Below are 8,838 nucleotides of genomic sequence, written 5' to 3'. Positions count from 1 at the left end.
GGATTTGGCTCTGCCTACCTATCCCCTCTCATCTCACTCTAATCCCCTCTATTGCACTCTCTTGCCTCTCCCCTCTCGTCTCACTCTCATCCCCTTCTTTGCACTCTACTCTCGCACACAAGACGTTCGTTCAAAGTTCCAAGTGGGAGGTCACTCCTTTCCCTCTGCTTGCACCCATAGTCTGGAACTTCCTCCTACCCAATCCCTGGCCAACCACGCTATGACCTCCCTGCCACTGTTCAAGTCCAGGCTCAATACTATATGTTTTTCCTCTGCCAATGACTGGCTGCTTCTTTCTCTCTGTAAAAAAATAATATATATGGCCACTTTTTCTGTACAGTGTCTTGAGATGCAACTGAATTAAGACACAATATGAATAAAAATGTCATTGTAACATGAAAATTACCAAGAGCTGAATCGTGATTCAAGTGAGAATCATCCAGGGTGGAAGAGTAGGAATCACTTCTTAAGACAGACGTCTTGCTATAGTTTTCAATGAATGCATTTCATGTTGCGAAACATGCTCTAATTTGTAGATATAAATTATTTCTGGATGATAAAACAAACTATAATTTAACAGTTAGTTTTACGCGAGCATAATCATGAAAGTACACACGGTTGCTTTTTTTATTCACTTATAAAATATAGAGTTGCTTTCCAATCAAATTAGTCGCCATTAATGACATAAGTAAATTTCATTGCTTAATAATACCGAAAAGCATCGCAAATTTGCATTTAGAAAAGCTAGTGTTTGCACCATTAAGCAGAGGGCCTTTACTGAAGGTCCCAAGTGGATTTAACACGTGAGTATATTTCTGGCTCATACGGTGATGTGTGCCGTCCATACATAACTTTACCTGTAAAAATTTAACAACTCAGAGTGCCAGCCTTAATTGCATTTGGCCAACTCACCCAGAATGTTACCGACGAGTCAGATATTGGACGCTCAGCAGAGTTTAGCCTGATTGGTACTGTGTAGTGACATGGAATGAGTCACTGTAGCGCGTGCCGCTGGGAGATTGGTAGACAATATAATTAGAGGTAACAGCAGCCCGTTCTACCAGTTGCACCTGTGGGCAAGGCACGGAGCCCCTGGGTGATCCAGAGGGGTGCGGGGAGGGGGCGGAGCCTGGCCACGCTGTTCAGGATATAAGGCAAGCTCTGACTCAGTCGGGGCGGCTGCGATCTGGAGTGGAACTCGTTGTGCTGGTGTTGTTGTGATTGTCCCCCTCTTTAAGCTGTGGGTCTGGCAGCATGTTGGTTGTCCCGACCCAGTATGTGGTTATCCTTGAAGGCTGGAATAAAAGAGTACTTCCTACTTACTAGTCTATGATTTAGCACACTACACGCGTGTGGTGTTCGACTTTACGCAGACAACTTCTGTCTTCGAACACCGCTTTATTTACAACATTCAACATGTCCTCCACACTCCACTGAATCCTGGTCACCACGGCTCGCTCGCCGTGCTCCGCTCGTCTCGCTCACCACCTTTGTTTTTTCACTATCACTTCACATGCTTCGCACTCAGCAACTCCGCACACAGCGTCTTCCCACACAGTGACTTCAGTTCCGCTATGGCTACGCTCACTCCACTGCTAACTACTTCGTCTTGCTTCAGCTTTGCTATCGCTACGCTCACTCCACTGCTAACTACTTCGTCTGGCTTTACACTCCGTTTCCAAACTCCCCTAAGCCCTAAGCTCTTCACCGTTCAGCCACACCCTCTCTGTTGACTCCGACTCCCGCTCTTATACCTGCTCTCATTACACCCCCAATTAATTAACCCGCGTCTCAACCGGCGCTCCGCATGACCATCGCACCTGTTTCTTGCCAGACTTCTCGATGCCTCTCCAGCCCCGGCAACAGTACCAACCAATCACAGCCGTTGCTGATCTTCTGGCTTAATTGGCCTGACCGTTACCTCGCCATCCCAGCCTTTGCACCTGGCTATTTTAACACGACCCACACTGTTTTTGCCTTTTCCACAGGCTGGCCCAAGATAACCCACACTGTCCGTGTGATCATGCAATTGAGCAGTTTCCACAACACACTTTCATACTCCACTACACTTGTATGGATGACCACCAGCGCTTACCAGTTGTGGGATATAAGGTGTGGCTGGGAGATGACAGTTGCCGAGTCAAACCGCGTCGTGTGTATTTGGCTTTCTCCGGCCACTGTTATTAATCCCAAATGCAACACACACCCATTGGAATGGTCAAAGAACCTAATGCAAGACTTTCCCGCAGAAGAGTATTGAGACTCGGTGAGGCCTTTTTATCTCGGTACATAATTGGCACCATTAATTACACTGGGGTGTTCACTAGAATGATGTCGTAACAGTGTCAAGGCGTGATATCAGTTACACTCAAACGACTAAACATCGGATTACAAAAATTACACAAGGGCTGATGTAGCAACTGAAGAGCACTGCAACGTTGATTCCATTGCACGTAGATGCACTACATGATCAGCAAGAAAGTCGACATCTTAGGCAGTGTTGCTATAGACAATGCAACTCGGTATGTTACATTTGTAGTGTTTAACCTGAGGCACGCTTCTGGGAGGCAACGCATTTATTAAACAATTCACTGGACACCGGATTCTGTCCAAGGCTGCTCACTATGTGCGTGTTAGCTAACTTGATCCCCCGAATCTAGGCCTTGGCAAGGTAAAAACGAGCCTACCGTTACCCTACCTTTTACCTTGCCACAATACAATCACTCTACCCTTAACTTTTACCCTTTAGCAAGGTAAGGTAAAAGGTCAAAAGCAACGAGCCTACCTTTATCCTATCTTTTACCCTTACCCCATACAAATTACCCGATTACAGGGTGATTACTGGGGTACTACACATGAAAAAGGTTTATAACAGGTATCTATATATGTAAAATGGAAATTTGTGAATGCGTCTGTTTGAAATGTTTAGCATACTTCCCAACATGCAACAAACTTGAAATTTGGCATGTGGGTAGCTTCCAGACTGTACACAATGCAAAATGTATAAAAATAGACTTTTGTATTGGGGGGGGGGGGGGTGCAATAATGGATATATTTTGCACGACAAGCGAGCGGTGACGTCACATCTCTGATGTCCCCTGCATGCGGCAGCGTCACGCAGTGTGCCTGCTGACGTCACACATCTCCTACCCTCCGCGTAGCCCGTGTATTAATCCAAGACAAGGGTGGGAGAAACCCTATTTTTTTGCCCGACAAATCGGGTTATTGGTTTTAATGGCATTAAACACGATTTTGCCGATTAAAACCTGGTTTTATTATCGGCGTCTCGTGCACACTTCAATCCTGCTCGTCGTCGTCGTCCGCCGCCGCGTCGTCGCTCTCGCTGCTGGACTCGGTGTTGTCGTCGCCGTCATCGGGTAGTCGTAGAACGCGTTGAGGTTCGACTTAATGAAGACGAGCTTCTCGACTGTGTTGGGCGCCAGGCTGTTCTTCAACTTGGAATGGATAAATCCCATCGTCGAGAAGTTTCGCTCAGACGCAGCGGTCGATGCCGCCATGCGCGTGACTCACGCGCATGGCGGCTGAGCCCGGGCCCCGGCCCGAACGCCGCGAATGGGTGCGTGCGACTGAAATCCCGACTTAACTTCAATAAAACCAAATAAAACCGGATTTTGGCAGGATCCAGGTGCTCCGGTTTTATATAAAAACCGATTAAAACTCGAATGAATAAAACCGGGCCATGCCAGCCTTGATCCAAGACAAGAATCCAAATCTCGGGCGAAGCCGGGTAGTAAAGCTAGTTTAGAAGACTCTTGATGATTCATATTTTAAATGGAGGCCACGGACTGCTCCACGGAGCTTTTAGCGAGCAGTACACAAGGTATTTACCGGGTAATACTTAACGCTACCTTTACCCTACCGGGTAATTCTTCTGCGCTATCTTTACCCTACCCTTTACCTTACCCCTTGGCATGCTCGACACCTTTACCATTTACATTTCCCCTTTTACCCGGTAAAAAGGGTAAATTACCTTACCTTGCCGAGGCCTAGCCGAATCCCCTCCGCGCGCCCCCTTTCTCCCCTGGCCACACCCCTTGCTGCATCAAGGCCGGGTTCCCCGCTTCCGGTCACGTGCCCTTAACTCCACCAATCGGAGCTCCCCACGTCCGGTCACGTGCCCTTAACTCCACCAATCGAGGCACTCGGCTCTCGCTGCCCCTCTAGCACTGTGGCTGGCGCGACACCCAGAGACCTCTGTGTCTCTACACATTGATTGCAAGAGGAAACTCCAAATTTTCTGCTCAAAAGCATCACAATATCTATGATAATGTTGGAGTACAAACTATATTTCATAGAGACACTCACTGTGCGTTTTGTTTTTTGAGTCTTGACTTCAAATGGCTGTTCATCATCAGCCATTTCCTATCTACTGCTGGATGAAGGAATCTCCAAACCATCGCCATCCTTTATCTATGAGTGCCAGCTGCCATCTGTCTCTTTCATGCACATGAAGTGACCTCATCGCTCCATCTCCACGCGGTTGTCTGGGCTTGACCACCTGAATGTGAAATTGTAGTTTGTCGCTCAGCATTCACAGAAGAAGAAAATGATGCTGAGCCGAGCTTGAGGTGGTGCAAGGGGAAAGATCAACCTCAGCGTCTCTCAAACCAACACTCAAGCTTTGCTTCTTGACCCTAAAATCAATTACTGTATAATAATATCACTTTGCTGATGCAACTAATAACATCATCATCGTCGTCGTCAATCATCCATTGTCATAATCTGACGTCTATCCTTAGCTGGGTGAAGGCTTTTTTACGTCATCACAATCCCATGTGGTTCTGTAACGCAAAGAGTATTTCCACTTTTTGGAAAGATATATGACAAAATATATTCCTTAGATGTAAGTAGTATTACTTCAAAGCGTTGATTACACTGCATCCACATCAGCCGTAAGAAAAAAAAAGTGCTTGTACTGGTCTATGCATTCCCTCCTTCGGCTGCCAATCCACCACCAGTCCCTTCCATCGACCATCAAACCCGCCGAGCGACGTGCCCTGCCTTACTTTAGCCCATTTCCTCGTTTTAATTGTCAATCTGATCGATCTGATTTGGGGTTTCTTCCCGCACCCCCGACTATGCACGGTGCGAAAGAAGTTCACCAGCATAACCACAGGATTTGTTTGTTGTGTCCCCTCTGCAGCATTTCAAACGTGCACCTTTCCACGTTTGTGTGCGCTGCTTTTGGCTCTTGCTCCATTTTCTTTTTGCCAGTGTCCGCGTTTCTGATCCGCATGCCACGGCTGGCTGCTGTGCGGACATTGAAAACGTTTTACTTCGGTCACACCAGCACGTGTGCACCTTTTCATTGTCAAAGGCAATGCGTCCTACTCATGGACACTTTATTCAATCATCGTGATGCTGATGGGAAATGACTTGTCAGTACAGAGCATGGCATATCGTTAGTATGCATATAAGCATTAATTTATTATTTAAATATATAATGAATAAATCAAGTAATACTTTTGAACTCGAGACGTCATCTTTACAAAAGATTAATAATTTACATCATTAGACCTCCGTTGCCGGTTCCAAAATGTAATAACAGGGTTTTTCCGGCAACAAAACTGAAAGCTTTTTACGAAGATTAATGTCTGCATTAACCACAATACCTGCGGTTAAAATGCAAACAAAAAACATACTATGATAATATATAATGCATTGTCCTTGAAACTGATTGGTCTACACCAAGGGACGGCTTTCTTTTGAGCCTCGACCCAATTGGTGCTTGACCAGATGACGCCGTCCCTTGGTGTGGACCAATCAGTTTCAAGGACAATGCATCATATTATCATAGTATGTTTTTTGTTTGCATTTTGACTGCAGGTATTGTGGTTAATGCAGACATGAATCCTCGTAAAAAGGTTTCAGTTTTGTTGCCAGAAAAAAGGGGAAAAACCCTGTTACCATATGAATAATTTAGCAATCTTTATCATGCATCGTGGTGCATTTAAACTATGTTATGGCTATATTCGCACTTCCTACGGGCAGTGCGAATATGAAGACGGCAACATAGCCATTCATTTAGGTAGCGATGTGCACAATGCTGGGGTTTGTGAGAAGGAAACATTTTTTTGTATGCATAAAAATCGAAGGACAAATATCACATCTCACCAGCAGAGGAGTTGATGGCTCACGTTTTGTGGAATATCGCGGCGAACAGACATTTTTTCCTCTCTCTCTCGACATTTCCACCATAAAGGAGGCGATTTCACGTTTATCTGGCAACTGCCAACTGACGTTACTGAGTGACGTTACCGTTGAAAGTGGATGAAGACACAAAGCGATCTGTGGGCATGCCGATGAAAGTCCGCAACACTTGGTGGATCCAAATGCCTGCTCACACTTGCACGCGCAAATGTATGCCAGCTTAAAGAGAACAGTGGGGGGGGGGGGGGGGTGGCAGCGAAGAGAAACGACAACGGGGGGACGGAGTGTGAAACTCACACCGCAGTCAAGCACGGCTGCGTGTGCGCTTCACGGCAACAGTGACTCACTCTGAGCTACCCCAACCGACTCACCCTTGCTTATCCCTTGCATCCCCCCGAGTGCAGAGGGTCAGCGACCAAAATAACAAAAGGAGATATTTTTTTTTCTAATTTAGTTTAAAAATATATATATTTCAAGAGCCGCAACGCAATGTGAATATGAGACGGCCCTTCATAAATAACGGTCACGAAGCAGTCCTCCATGAGCCGCAGGCTGCCAACCCCTGCCCATGGTACACAAACTGGAATCCCATGGTGTTACTGGACTTCCATGGTAAAATGGAATCCCATGGTGAACTGGACTACCATGGTGTTACTGGACTTCCATGGTAAACTGGACTCCCATGGTGAACTGGACTTCCATGGTAAAATGGACTCCCATGGTGAACTGGACTACTATGGTGTTACTGGACTTCCATGGTAAAATGGACTCCCATGGTGAACTGGACTACCATGGTGAACTGGACTTCCATGGTCACGGGGTCGGCAACCACAACAACGAGAATCGCCTTTTTTTTTCAAATTTCAAGAGCCGCACTGCAGTCCTCAAAGAGCCACCGCATGCGGCTCAGTAATCCGCAGGTCGCCGACCCCTACGCTCCTATTATTGTTCCCCCCCCCCTCCCCCACCACAAAGGGTTATTACTTCCGATCACCGCAACTGTGAAGGTGGCTCTGTTGTACTTCAAATGGTGCCACCACACAACAGGGGGCACCAAGCGGCAGGATCAGCAGTCTGAAGGGCTGCAAACACTGCCGGGTGCCTGCCCACCAATCCAGAGCATTACTCAAGCAATGCAACGCTGCAGATAAGACGCTTTTGGGGTTAGATCGCGTAAATATGAGTTGTTAGTCCCGCCACCACCCGACACAGCCAATTAGTAAGGTTTGTCACGTAAATAATAAAAAAAAAACATGCCAATTCTTTTTTTTCTAGCACAGCACACCGGTGTGTTGGAGAGTCAACCCACAACACATTTGTATTTTGGATAGTAGTGTCCGCGAAAGCCTACTACGTGTTAAACCAATGCTGCCAGAGTTGGCCATGCCTCTCGGTTGGCCTCAAGGTTCCATTTGCATCATTGGCATCACCTGTGTTTGTGACCACCCAGCCCCCCCCAACGTGTGTGATTGGTTGGCCAGGTGATTTATGAGGGCGGGCAGAGGGGGGCGCAAAACACAAACAGCTGCAGATGTGAGTTTGTCGGTGCTCAGCAGATAATAATACACATCTTGTCTTTGGTGAGATGTACCAGCAGAGATGTGAATCGCACCCATATTGCGATAGTAGGGAGGGGTTTTTTTTCTTCCCATAAACCATATGAAGCACTTTAGAATAATAAATAGGCAAGCTTTCGTGTTAAAATATGGGTATCTGAGGAAGGCATTATGCCTGCGTGATTGTACAGGTCAGAGAACTGCAATTAGGGCAACTTACAAGATAAGTTTTTGACCTTTACAATGTAGTTAGGTGCGCCAGTGCTAGGAATGTCATGGCAGGATGGGTTGTATAACCAAGAAGCTCGGGCATAGTAGACGTAATTCTGGAAGGGAAGGTTGCAATGTGTGGGCCAATTGTGCAGGATGAAGAATGGAAAGGTTACCAATGGAGGCACGAGGGTGGCACCTAAATGAGGGGTAACAATATTGAAGCCAGATGGCAGTTAGGCTGGGAGAGCAGACAGTCGAGGTCAAGGTTGGGCTGCAAATGCCCCGTGGGTGTTTCAGAAGAAAGGAAATCACGGGGAGTTGCGAGTGGCATCAACAGCGTTGGCTTTGTCATCTCTCGATCTTAATTGACGACATGAAGTCAAAACATGTATCATTGGATTGCGGACACACTTGATCTGCGTACACTGGCATATGCTATTTCGAAATACAAGACTCTTCAGCAAGTGCATTGCACAAACAAAACACTATAGCGCCTTTGATTTAAAACGCTCATGTGTTATTTCGTTGTATTTAATTTTCAGTTGTTCTACGCAAACAGAAAATGCATAAACAACGACGTGAACAAACAAGAACAAAGCGGAGACTTAGGCGTGTAAATATTGCACGGACACTGCGAGGATTGTCTTCCTTGCGCTTGACAGTTTTGATGTATGAGCCACCTTCCAATCACCGTGCCTGTGATGCTGACCTCAATGATTAATGATCACGCCTGACAATATTGCAATATAGCGGGGAATAATTATCAAATTTATCAGAAGGCGTTACGCTCACGTGAACAGCACGAGATTGTGGCACAGCATTTAATACACTTGTCACAGAGTTATTAAGGACTCGACCGGCTTTCTCTATTTAAAGGCTCCATCAAGTTCCCAGTGTT

The sequence above is a fragment of the Petromyzon marinus genome, chromosome 16, assembly GCF_048934315.1.
Source record: "Petromyzon marinus isolate PM22_M1 ecotype Great Lakes invasive population chromosome 16, UKy_Petmar_22M1.pri1.0, whole genome shotgun sequence".
Classification (NCBI taxonomy): Eukaryota; Metazoa; Chordata; class Hyperoartia; order Petromyzontiformes; family Petromyzontidae; genus Petromyzon; species Petromyzon marinus.
This window is presented reverse-complemented; position numbering follows the sequence as displayed.